Consider the following 12,986-nt stretch of genomic DNA (forward strand, 5'->3'; position numbering starts at 1 on the left):
GGAGGAGGCTGAGACAGATATGCATTTTTAGAAAATCGTTATGTAGGTAACCAGCTACAATAGTTTTTGCAGACATAATGATGCCTGAAACTATCAGGCATTCTTTTGTTAAGCAAGGGACGGGCTCATGTGTTCCTAAGAGCATGTTCTGCATTACAGCAGCTTGCGTGCTTTAAAGAGATTTTTAAAGCTGGCTTGCTATGTTAAGAGTAGAGAGAGGGTCAAAGGAAAATGAGGCAAAATAAAGGCCCTTCCCCACATAAATAATTTCCTTAATGTGAGGTGGAATTGTGTTTACCTTGTTGGATTTTAAAAGCCTTTTCATTTTACACCTTATGGTGACGTATAGCAAACTATGGAACCCAAATGCACAGTCATACTTTACGAATAAAGTATCAAACATGGCCAAATTAGTTTGGGCTGCCGGTTAAAAAGAAAAACTGCAGAAACATGACTTAATCAATTTAGATTGCAACTTTGTTATAAGTTTATGGATAGAGTCAGAAATAAGCATTGTTCCTATAAAGTAAAAATTATTTATATAAATAACTTATAATGATTTCTTCATAAAATATAACTGTAACAAGATTTTACTTTATTTTAAAAGATGGTGGAAAAAACAGGGGAGGTGACACAGAAACAGCTCAAAGAAGGGGTGAGTGACCATCAGTCTGTTAAACGTGGCCTGAATAACTTTTTCTTATTTTTCTATGGTGATACCTAAAAGCTTAAGGATAACAAGCATAAACTTCATCCACTCATACATCTGCTTAAAGTATAAATTTTTTAGCATGAATATAAACCTTTTTTTTTTTTTTTTGTAATGAAAAATATTCCAAATGTCGATTTTTGATGTTCACAGCCTCAGCATTTCGGAAGCCAAGGCTGCAACCCCTTAAAGCAGCGAGCGCTGTGATTTGCAGCTCCCACTAGATGTCACTGCAGGACATCAGTTCAGTTCAGCGCCGCCGCAGCCCCTGGGATTTTGACAGCTATAAATGATATCTGTGGTTTTGTGTATAAAACTACTGCAACTGTTTGCACATTAAAAAGAAAAAAAAAAAAAGCAACAAGAAGTTAGACTTAAAGAATAAGCTTCTTAACAAGCTGAGTCAGGCTGATTCCTGAATACCAGGTGAGCAGTGTGCACTACCTAGAAGTAACAGCCTCAGGCCAAGCACTACAATATTATTACAGCACAGGCATCGAGAAATCTTTTTGTTTAGAACTCTTAAATCAATGCCTTGCAAATACTATGCATAACAAAAGTTCACACAAATTCTTCATTGAAATATTGGCAAGTGTGTGGGTAACCAGAGGTAGAGGAAACATAAGGTTTTTGGTCTATGAAGCAGTCTCACTTTTTAAGATTAATTTAATCAGGAATCAATAAATGGAGAGCTATGAATATTCAAGAACACTTTATTTTGCATGTGGTATTCAAGCTCCCAAGTGGACATTGAAATGGCACAGTTTGTTTCAGTGGTCTGTAAATATGATCCAAATAGTTTTGTATTCATATGTTGTTCGTGAATACATACATTCAGTATTTAACCAGCTGTAATGTTCTTTCATAAGTTATTTTAATAATTATTTGGGTAGCACTCTGCACTTTTATTACAAATACAACATTTATTTAATAATGTTTCCATAAAAGCAATCAAATTTAAATTTTTTCATGTTCACACAATTATTTCTGTTATATTCTTTCATCAAGTTGTGGTATATTTGTGGAAAGTGTATATGTGGGGGAAAGGCCTGCAAAAGGGGTAAACAGCTACAAGCACTCCATATATGTACAGAAAGGGACCAAACAGAAGCCAGCAATGTTGCATGGGATAGAGAGAAAAATGTAAGATTTTTCTATTAGAATAGAACATCCTGGGGATACTTAGACCCTACTTACACCCTATTGACACATTTATGTGTCCAAAAAAACCCAACTGGAGTAAAAGTAACTAGTAATTCTAATGGGCATGTGCATCCATTAGGGCAGAGGGGGATATGTAAAATGTACTAGCAGGGTATAAACAAATGTATTTATATGAAGTGTATATGTACCTCAAAACCGGTAACTGAGACCAGTATATTTTGGAAGAATCAGAATCTTTTAGGTTGGAAGAGACAGTTTAGATCATCAAGTCCATCTGTTGATCTAACATTACTCTGTCCACCACCAGACCATGTCCTTAAGCACAGCATAGAACAGAAACATAGAATAGTTAGGGTTGGAAATGACCTTAAGATCATTTAGATCTAACCCCCCTGCCATGGGCACAGACACCTCACACTAAACCATGTCACCCAAGGCTCTGTCCGACCTGGCCTTGAACACTGCCAGGGATGGAGCATTCACAAATTCCCTGGGCAACCCGTAACAGTGCCTCACCACCCTCACAGTAAAGAACTTCCTCCTTATATCCAATCTAAACTTCCCCTGTTTAAGTTTTAACCCGTTACCCCTTGTCCTATCACTACAGTCCCTAACGAAGAGTCCCTCCCCAACATCTCTATAGGCCCCCTTCAGATACTGGAAGGCTGCTATGAGGTCTCCACGCAGCCTTCTCTTCTCCAGGCTGAACAGCCCCAACTTCCTCAACCTATCTTCATACGGGAGGTGCTCCAGTCCCCTGATCATCCTCGTGGCCCTCCTCTGCACTTGTTCCAACAGTTCCATGTCCTTTTTATGCTGAGGACACCAGAACTGCACACAATACTCCAGGTGAGGTCTCACAAGAGCAGAGTAGAGGGGCAGGATCACCTCCTTGTACCTGCTGATCACGCTCCTTTTGATGCAGCCCAGGATACGGTTGGCTTTCTGGGTTGTGAGCACACACTGCCGGCTCATGTTTGTTTTCTTATTGCCCAACACCCCCAAGTCCTTCTCCGCAGGGCCGCTCTGAATCTCTTCTCTGCCCAACCTGTAGCTGTGCCTGGGATTGCTCCAACCCAGGTGTGGGACCTTGCACTTGTCATGGTTAAACTTCATAAGGTTGACATCAGCCCACCTCACAAGTGTGTCAAGGTCCCTCTGGATGGCATCCCTTCCCTCCAGCATATCAACCGAACCACACAGCTTGGTGTCGTTGGCAAACTTGCTGAGGGCGCACTCAATCCCACTGTCCATGTCAGCGACGAAGATGTTAAACAAGACCGGTCCCAACACCGATCCCTGAGGGACACCACTCGTTACTGGTCTCCAGCCGGACATTGAGCCATTGACCATAACTCTTTGTATGCGGCCGTCCTGCCAGTTCTTTGTCTACCGAATGGTCCAGCTATGAAATTGATATCTCTCCAATTTAGAGAGAAGGATGTTGTGTGGGACAGTGTCAAACGCTTTGCACAAGTCCAGGTAGATTACAACAACTGCTCTACCCCAGCCCATTAGTTCTGTAGCCCCATCATAGAAGGCCACCAAATTGGTCAGCCAGGATTTCCCTTTAGTGAAACCATGCTGGCTGTCACCAAGCACCTTGTTGTTTTTCATGTGCCTTAGCATACCTTCCAGGAGAATCTGCTCCAAGATTTTGCCAGGCACAGAAGTGAGACTGACTGGTCTGTAGTTCCCTGGGTCGTCCATTTTCCCCTTTTTGAAAATGCGGGTTACATTTCTCTTTTCCCAGTTGTTGGGAACTCCACCTGACTGCCATGATTTTTCAAATATAATGGGACAGTGGCTTACACACCTACACATCTTTTGTATACCATCAGGGATGGTGATCCAACTGCTTCCTTGGGAAGCCTGTTCCAACACTCAGCAACTCTATGTTGAAGAATTTTTTTCTAATATCCAATTTAAACCTCCCCTTGTGCAAGTTGAGGCCATTTCCTCTTGTTCTATCACTTCTTACTTGGGAGAAGAGACTGACATCCATCTTGCTACAACCTCCTTTCAGGTAGAAAGTGATAATGTCTCCCTTGGTCCTTCTTTTCTCACTAATCAGTCCCAGGTCCTCAGCCATTCCTCATAAGACTTATTCTCTAGGCCCTTCACTGGCTTTGTTGTCCTTCTCTGGACACTCTCTAGCACCTTGTTTGTCTTGTAGTGAGGGGCCCAGAAATGAACACAGTATTCAAGGCACAGCCCCACCAGGGCCAAGTGCAGGGGGATGATTGCTGCCCTAGCCCTGCTGGCTCTGCTATTTTTGGTACAGGCCAGGATGCTGTTGTCCTCCTTGGCTGCCTGGGCATAAGCTGGCTCATGTTCAATCTGCACTCCCAGGTCCAATTCCACCAGAGCAGCTTTCCAGCCACTCTTCCCCAAAAGTTCAGTGTTACATGGGGTTGCTGTGGTCCAGCAGTGAGCCCTGTTGAGCCTCATACAGTTGGCCTCAGCTCATTGATACAGCTTGTCCAGATCTCTCTGCAGAACCTTCCTACCCTCCAGCAGATCAACACTCCCAGCCAACTTGGTGTCATCCACAAATTTACAGAGGGAGCAACCATAACGGACTGGTTGCACTGAGTTCTTTTGAAGATGCAAAGAGACATACAGAGGAATTCCAGTTCATAAGTGTCTGAGACAAAGCTGTATGTGTTCAAGAATTAGTCGCAGAGTATAATAAAATCAGGTTCCTACTGCATGTTGTTTATGTATGAGAAAGACAGAGAGGGATCTTTGAGGTAATAAAGGACTCTTACAGAGGTTAAATTATGTAGAAATTCAGGTGATAATTTGATAGAAATTAATAGTCTTCCGTGAAGAAGCCAGGCAAAAGCTAAAAAAATTTTCTGATTGCTCCTGGCACTGTTCTGCTGGGTCAGCCAGGGCAGATCACATCTCTTGTGTACCTCAGATTTTATGGCTGAAATGTTAGGTATGGTTTGAGTTCCTTGACTAAAAACAGCATTCAAAATCGAGAACAATGGATTTTTTTCTGTATCAGAACTTTACTGAAATTGTAGTCAGTGGCTTTCCCATTGCTATACAAAATAATTTAAAAGACAATATTGATTCCAATTTCTGCTGTGGCAGTGTGGCCATGTGCTTGGTGTTATATCACAGTAATAAGAAGTTTTCAATCAACAGAGTGCAATTTCTTCAGTATGACTTTTTCTAAATATTTATTTTAATGGAGATGCATAAGATTTTAATAAATTTTAAGTATGATCAAGCTGGACTTATTTTGGAGCCAATTAGCAGATATTTGGAGATATGTCATATCACGTCATTCGCTGGTAATTGCCATCACTTTGTCCCTTCCCCCATTATATTTATTTTCACTAGAAATCACTTTAGAGACAATGCTTGCCTAAATAACCTTAAAAATATTTCCTTTAAGAATAGAAGGAAACTTTGATTTGAAATGGCTACTTGGCACCCAAGTCTTTCGACAAAGCAGTTGTGAAGGAGGCTAAGAAAGTGTGCCCCAGTATGAAACACTGAACAATGCCTTTCTGAGTTAGTAGAGAGTTGAAGCAATAGCTGTGAGATGTGAACTGCCTTTTCAGTAAAGAAAATAAGCCCCAAAATTACAATAAATGACACTGACTCTCAGAGATGAGCTGCTGCTGTTTAGATTCCTGCAGCTGTACCAGCTGATAGTTTCCAATTAGACTTAAATTATTTATAAATAAAACGTGGGCCAAAGTAAATGGAAATCCCTGAGTTTCAATACAATGTGAAAGAGTAGAGGAAACAGAAATACTTAAAAAAACCCTAACAACTATAAACCCCAACATTTCATAAAACAAGGTGATCCAGTTTGGCACACTCTCATGGAGTAAGCACATTCAGTATAACTCTTTCTGCCTATAAATGCATGGCTATACATAGTCAATGTGGGAAGCATTAGGCTGTTACTGTTCATTCACTTTTAGCTGTTTCTTAATACCTCAGAATCAAAGATAGCTGTCAGATGGAGTCATCCTGTAGGCACACTCAATGAACTTCTGCTGTAAGAAAGAACACAAAAATTATAACCACATATGACTAGACAATACCTATGACAAATTATGTAATTATTTTCCTTTTTATTATCATTTATGATTACTAATTTGCAGAATAATGAAACACTGCATGATCCAGATGGAAGCAGAGCCTTCTTGAATTTATGAATGTGGAAGGATGGCAGCCTAATGTGGTTCCTTGAGGCAGTACTGCAGAACAGATCACTCTCCTCTACCAACATTGCATGCTGGAATATTAAATTCCCTGAAAAACCCAGGGGGAAATATGAGGCATCAGAACCTTAGACACTTCCTTGCTAGTTCTCTGTTTTTTGCAGTTGCAAGTAGCAGCACTCAGTATCTGAGAATGCTATGTTTTTTCATTATAGAATCAGAAAGCAAAAGTTGGAGTGGATCAGTGTCATTAATGTTGAAGCCCTGAAATAAAGGACACAGGTAGTGTCCCTTAGGGAGGCTTTAGGAAGCTGGAGAGAGAAACTGTACCAAAGTGTGGTTTTGCTTATATCACTTGTTATTTTGTACTTCCTAACAGCTGAGCTTATATGCAAGGCTTACATTTTTTCATGTGTCATTTACCTTTAAAATGACACTTTGCAATATTACAAGAAATAATATTAAATATTATGTCTGCTTTCTAACACTGTGTTAGAGAGGCTGGAATTAGAGCTATCTTTGGAGTCTGTTGAATTCCACCCAGCTTGACAAGCACAAATGTTCCCAAGGTTAGGTCCAGTTAAAAGCGTGAGCAATGTTCCCTGGGAGACTTGTCCAATATGTAATTACCATAACCGAAGGCTTAAATCAATGAGAAAGTGACTACATTACTATTCTGTATGGGCATGCCAGAATTTTTTCCCTGCTTTAGACAGGCTTTAATTAACAATGTTAGAATTTGTAAGTAATACAAGTTGCTGTGACTTAAAATTTTATTTCTCCTCTCAGATATCAAAACAACCTAATAACAGGGGAGAATTTTAAAGTTACTTCAAGAATTTTAAAGTGTACTTACCCCTTCTTAGCAGAAAGGATGGAGGCATCTTTAAAAACTGGTAAAATGGGACAGGGTTCACGTAGGAAAAAAGTATTTAATCAAACAAAAGAACAACCTCCCATAGCATTGTAATTGCTCTCTAAAAGATACCCTCAAGCAACCACTCAATTTAATATTACTTTCTATCAGAGACCTGACAGCTGATGTCTTTTGTGGAAAGGAATACATGGTAGATGTATGCTCTACTTTTTGCAATGCATGTACAGCAACTTTGCCAGCAAAGCTGAACAAGAGAGAAAACACGGGTATTCCACTGATACTGAGTAGAGAGTAGAGAGTCTTAAAAGCAAAAAATATGCTTTGACAAAGGACACAGGCTGTCATTTTTATTACTGCGCTTTGCCTTCTGTCTGTCTGAGAAAAAGAGGGCAGTCTATTAAATTATTTGAGTTTGAGTCAATAGACCTGAGCAGTTGAGTTTTTGGAAAAGAATGTATATGCGCTACATTGATTTAAGCAGTAATACATCATCTGTTCTCCTGGCTTTGATATAGCAAGAAGTTATTTACTTTGGGGATGTTGTTCAAAAAAATGCCTCCCAGAAAGGAAGTATAATGAAAACCATAATAATAAGCAACCAAGGAAAACATTGTCAAACTCACCAGTAAGTAAACAAAACAGATTTTTTTTTCCTGTTACGAAACTATCTAGTAAGCTGATTGACAGATTTTTCTCCATTATAATTTCTTCCATGGTTTGGTTGATGTATATATGCAATATCCAAATTTCAAATGAACCTATATATTAAAGAGTCTATAAATGCATTGTATTATGCTATGTTCTATACAGAGAAAAGCTATTCTTCTTTTCTTTGGCAGTAGCATAAGCTCAGAACAACTTTCTTTCATCACTGACAGGACACTGTGCCAATGGTACAGTATTATCCACCTTTTAACAGGTGTTGGTGACCTGAAGTATGGTAACGTCAAGGAGAGATGTGTTTGACTGCTTGAAAACAACATGGAAAGGTACTTTATATCATAGTTGAGTATGAGCTAAACTTAAGCTAATATGAAAAACATTGTTCTATTGGCTCAACCATGTAATTTTTAAGTACATATGAATCTGCTTTCTTATAAATCCTTGGTTAGTGTAAGAATGTTTAGAGAAACCTCAGTGAAATGCTAGGAGAAATACTGTGGGAGTGTGTTATCATCCATTTTGCATAGTGATTATTTCCTGTCTAGCACCAATTGTCTTTTGCTGACTTTTAGAGAAATCGGCAGATATCCATGTCAACCATCTGCAGTCAGCAGTTGCGAGTATCTTTCTTCTGATAATTTTGCTTCCTTGGGAAACCAACTTTTATGCTAAATAATACTCATATAATGGTCAAATAACACAGTCTGTACTCTCTGCTGACTGGGCCTATGTCATTTAAGTGAAAGACCTGCAAAACACGGAGTGGTACAGACATGATATCAGAAAGAAGTCTTAGAAAGAGGCATTCACTTTCTGTGTCCTTTATTATTATAGACTCTCTCTTCAAAGATACACAATATACTAAAGCATTATTTCATGAACTGTATAGTGTAGTGACATGGTGTTAGGCTTCCAGAAAGGACTAAACAAAGGAAGTAAAAGTTGCAGTTAGAATCAGCCTACAGTCAAGAAAGGGATGCCAAGAATGTACCTGTCAGAAGACCCTTGGTCAGTCACTGAGTCGGAACTGATGATAAAATGACCAGGAGGCCAGAGGCACAGGTACAAGAGGCACTCAAATCAGAGCTATTCCAAGAACAATTCAGTGGGAAAGGATCTACAATGATCTGGTCCAACTGCAGTATAACATATCCTTGTTGATTTAGATTATTGTGTGAATCATATCAAATTAGTTGAGTTTATTGAACTATTCACATGTGAAAAGCATACTGGCAACATCAAAAACATACTAATAATATGATGTTCACATCAGATTACCATCTGTGATTTGTGATACAATGATTTATATGGCAGAAAGGTGAGTAACGTGTGCCATAAAATCAAGTACTATGTACATAGAATTTCCCTGGGTCACTCCGAACAGTAACATACCAGTTTCACTCTAGTGCAAAGGAGACATAATGCTGCATCTACCTTACCTTACAGTACATAAGATGAACAATATATTTCATTACAGATTTGCCTCTAACCTAACTTAGTGATTTCACATGTGAGCATGATCAGGAAACTTATCTGAATTTGCTTAAGACTGTCTACAGTATTGACACACCTAAGACGATTAAACAGCATTGTGGAAAGATGTTAAGCTAATATTTGTAGCACTTCGTACACATTGTCAGACAGAAACAGTTCTTGTGGCTTCTATAGCAACAAAAGTACAGCCTTAACTAAAGCATCATTTAACTTCTTTTTTATACTACAGTTGCAAAATCCTGCTGAAGAAAAAGAATCATTATAGGTGGGGTTTGTGCCCTGACAATTGATTCTTGTTGCTTGTCTTATTTGTCACATTTGGAACTTTTTTTCTGCTCTCAGAGAATAAGAATTTTTGTCACATTTCATGATTGCAGTCCTTGATGGAATTGTTACCCATAAATTTGCACAGCATACACAAAATATTGAGCCATCAGCATTTTATATGACACACAGAAGAGTATAACACTAGAGAAGAACTGTTGTTCATAGATCAGTGAGGCAGATGACAAAATATAAATCTCCCTAAAATCTAAAGCACAGTATTGCTAATATGGCATACCAAATTCTTCTGTTGTTACATACATAGTAATTAATGGAATCAAGGGAAAGGCTAAGTCTGAACAATGCCACTTTTTCCACTGTTATCAGATTACTAGCAAGGATTGTCCTCCAGTGTAAATAGAATTAAACAAGACAGAAATTAGATAGGGCAGTACATGTATTCAAGCAATATGGGAATACCAACAAAAACGATTCCCCAAAACTGAAGACCAAAGTCTTCTAATATGTCTAATACTAGGGCGTCTCCAAATAGCTATACGAAACGAAATTCCTACACTTTCACACAGATAACTACACATTTTCCCCTTCCACTCAGACCACTTCGGAGACAATACTCCAAACTAAATTAATCAGTAGCAATATCCACGATACATATTTCTACTGTAACTTACTAAAATATTCTAAACCTGAAGTTGTTATTCCCTGCTACTTCATAGTGTTACTATCACAGAAATGGTGATAATTTTATCAATAATTTCTACAGTAAATTGACTAGCTTTTAAATAAAACAGCAAAAATAGCCCCAGGGAGGCACATCCAGTGCATAAGACTGTATAATAAGACTTGTGGTCCAAGCTGGATCATGTAACAGACCTGCCTATCCTTTTGACAAGTCATGAGATTGAGTAGAGGTGTTGTCTTCTCTGTCAGGATCTATCCCTCCTGCTCTCCTGCTGAGGTTCTGAGATTACATAAACGACAATTCTATTCCTTGGAAAAGTGGTAGTGACAACAGATCAGATTTTTGCAGATGTAATACAACCCTTTGAAAATCCAAATTAACTGAAATTGATTTTGCTTGTGTATCTTTTACATTTAACTTTGCACAAATTCCTATATATTTTTGATGGGCATTTTACAAGGTGCTTGTGCTTTGTGCTTATGTCTCAAAGTTTCTTAATGATTAAGTCGTTCTTAAGGTAGTTGGCTGCTGACAGTCAGATGTTGGTGTGTTTCAATGTTTCTGCTCCTGTACAGCTTGCAAACATTTTGAGGAAAGCAATCCTGATGAGAGAAGCTATACATGAGTAAATGTCAAGTATTTATAAAAAAACAGCTCAATATCTTTGCTCTCCAACTTTAGTTATCTTTCAGAATCAGATGCACTCTGAAAAAAGCAGAATATGCCAATCTCAGCATCTGACAGATTGCTAGTATTCCCACTTATTGTGGCAAAATCCATTATCCTTCGGGCTGTGTACTTTGAAGTACCTCTTTTTATTTATTATGCTATTTAGAAAGACCTTCAGTCTTCTTGGCTTGACATGAAAGGCATCTCTTAGTTGCTTATTTGATTGCTGTCATCTTGATAAACACTTTTAGACTCTCAAGTCTAGTTAGCAAGGACAGGTGAGAGTCACATGTGGACAGCTGACTGTTGATCAACAGCTTCAGTATTGTGATGTTCAATTGTAAGCACTCTTCAGAACACAATTATGCATCAGGAAACACATTTTTAAAAATTCTTTGAAAATCTACAGCTCACATTGTTATTTTTTGTCATTAAACATCTATCTAACAACTTACGCTGACCTAGCATGAGGTTAACAGCTCATGGACAGCTCTTCCCACAGACTGAAAAAACCCCGTCCTTGACAGAAATGAAGGGATGCTTCTGAGACACAGAGGTCCATAAACACATCCTGTACTTATTTTTTTTTACTGGCATGCTTTAGGATGCTGATTTTGTGCTACAGAAGAAGCTTTGAGTAGCTGCCAACCCCCATAATCTTCATACTGTTTTGCAGGCCACAGAGTTAAGAGAAACTCTAAATTTGATCTTCAGTTTTGGTCAGTCTGAGGATGAACATTCAAAGATGTTTCCTTGGTCATAGCATGCCAGCTTCTTTCAGCCCTCCAGAGCAGAAGACAGTATTCATTCCACTTGAAGCATCTGTCTAAACTGACCTACCTATATTTCATGTGAGCAGAAATAAATACCCAATTTTCTCAACAGTATTTTTCCCATTCCCCACCAATACTGCTATCACTAGGGAGTGTTAGAACTCTTACTCTATACATTTTTTTTCTTTTAGAAGATCAAGCATAGAAATTTGTGTATATGTGAATACATCAGATATATTCTAGTGCACTATCATTATAGTGCACAAATTATCTCTTGTAAGTTAATGTAAGTGCAAATGCCTATTTTCCATCCCTCACAGACTTCACAATGTATCATACCATTTAGTTGAGGAGCAGCTTTCTTTCTGTACTAACCGTGTTTATCTCTTCTACATGGAAAATAAAAACCATATTGGAACTTAAGATTTTAAAGATGATGATTAAACTTTTAAAAATTAAAAATGCCTTGACAGTACTTTATGGATGTTACTGTGAAAATGCCTTATAGCCCCATCCTCTTCTAGAGGAACTGTTTCACAGCTGAATGTCATCAAGAGGTTATGCTCTATACTGTTTTAAAAATAAGTGCCTCTTTTTCAAGCTTTTTATGGAGATGTTTTCCTCCATAACTTTCAAAATGAAACCACAGGTAGTGTTTTCATGTGGAAAGCAGTCCAAATTTATATTATACCTTATCCCATTTGTTGTTTCCTTTAAAATACAAATATCTTACCAAGATGAAAAACTAATTAGTTCTATCTAGATTATTCAGTCCTGTCAGGAGTAAAATATCCTATCAGGACTGAAAATAATCAATTGCGAAGTTTCTACCTCTACCTCTACCTCTATAAGATCTCTGTAGTGGCCATTTTTCCCATTATGGAAGTAAAAGCTTGCCATGGCCAGGGCTATTAGTGACTACAAATACTGATGGGCCCTGTACGCAAAAAAATGTTATAAAGCTCTGATCTAAAGTATCTCCTTAATTTTAAGAAGATTTTTATAGTTGTAGAGTGAATTGTAGACAATATTTGTTTATTAAAAGATGTTTAGAATGTCACAGGCTTCTTTTCATAAATGTATTTGAAAATAATTTTTACCCAGTGCAGTCTTCACTTAGTAATCTAAAAGATGCATTAATAAATAACTAGGAAAGGTTGTACTTTAAATATAACTAGGCCATTTACTTATGTAAAATGTCATATTAGTAGTAAATAATTTTATTAATTGGGAAACTATCTGGTAAACTTCAGTAATTTCTTTATAAATTGGTAAATGCAAAGGAAGTTTTCTGAAGTTTTCTATGGAGATTTCACAGAAGACCATCTTAATGAAAAGATTTTCTTTCCTGCCCTTGGGTCTTGGGGAGATCACGGAAGCTACTCTGTACTGTAGCTGCTAGAACTAGAAGAGAGAATGTCACTGAATGATACACATATACAGGCAAAAACAATGGGCTGATTTTTTTTCTAGGTTT

This window comes from Lathamus discolor, chromosome 6, assembly GCF_037157495.1.
Source record: "Lathamus discolor isolate bLatDis1 chromosome 6, bLatDis1.hap1, whole genome shotgun sequence".
NCBI classification, from domain to species: domain Eukaryota; kingdom Metazoa; phylum Chordata; class Aves; order Psittaciformes; family Psittacidae; genus Lathamus; species Lathamus discolor.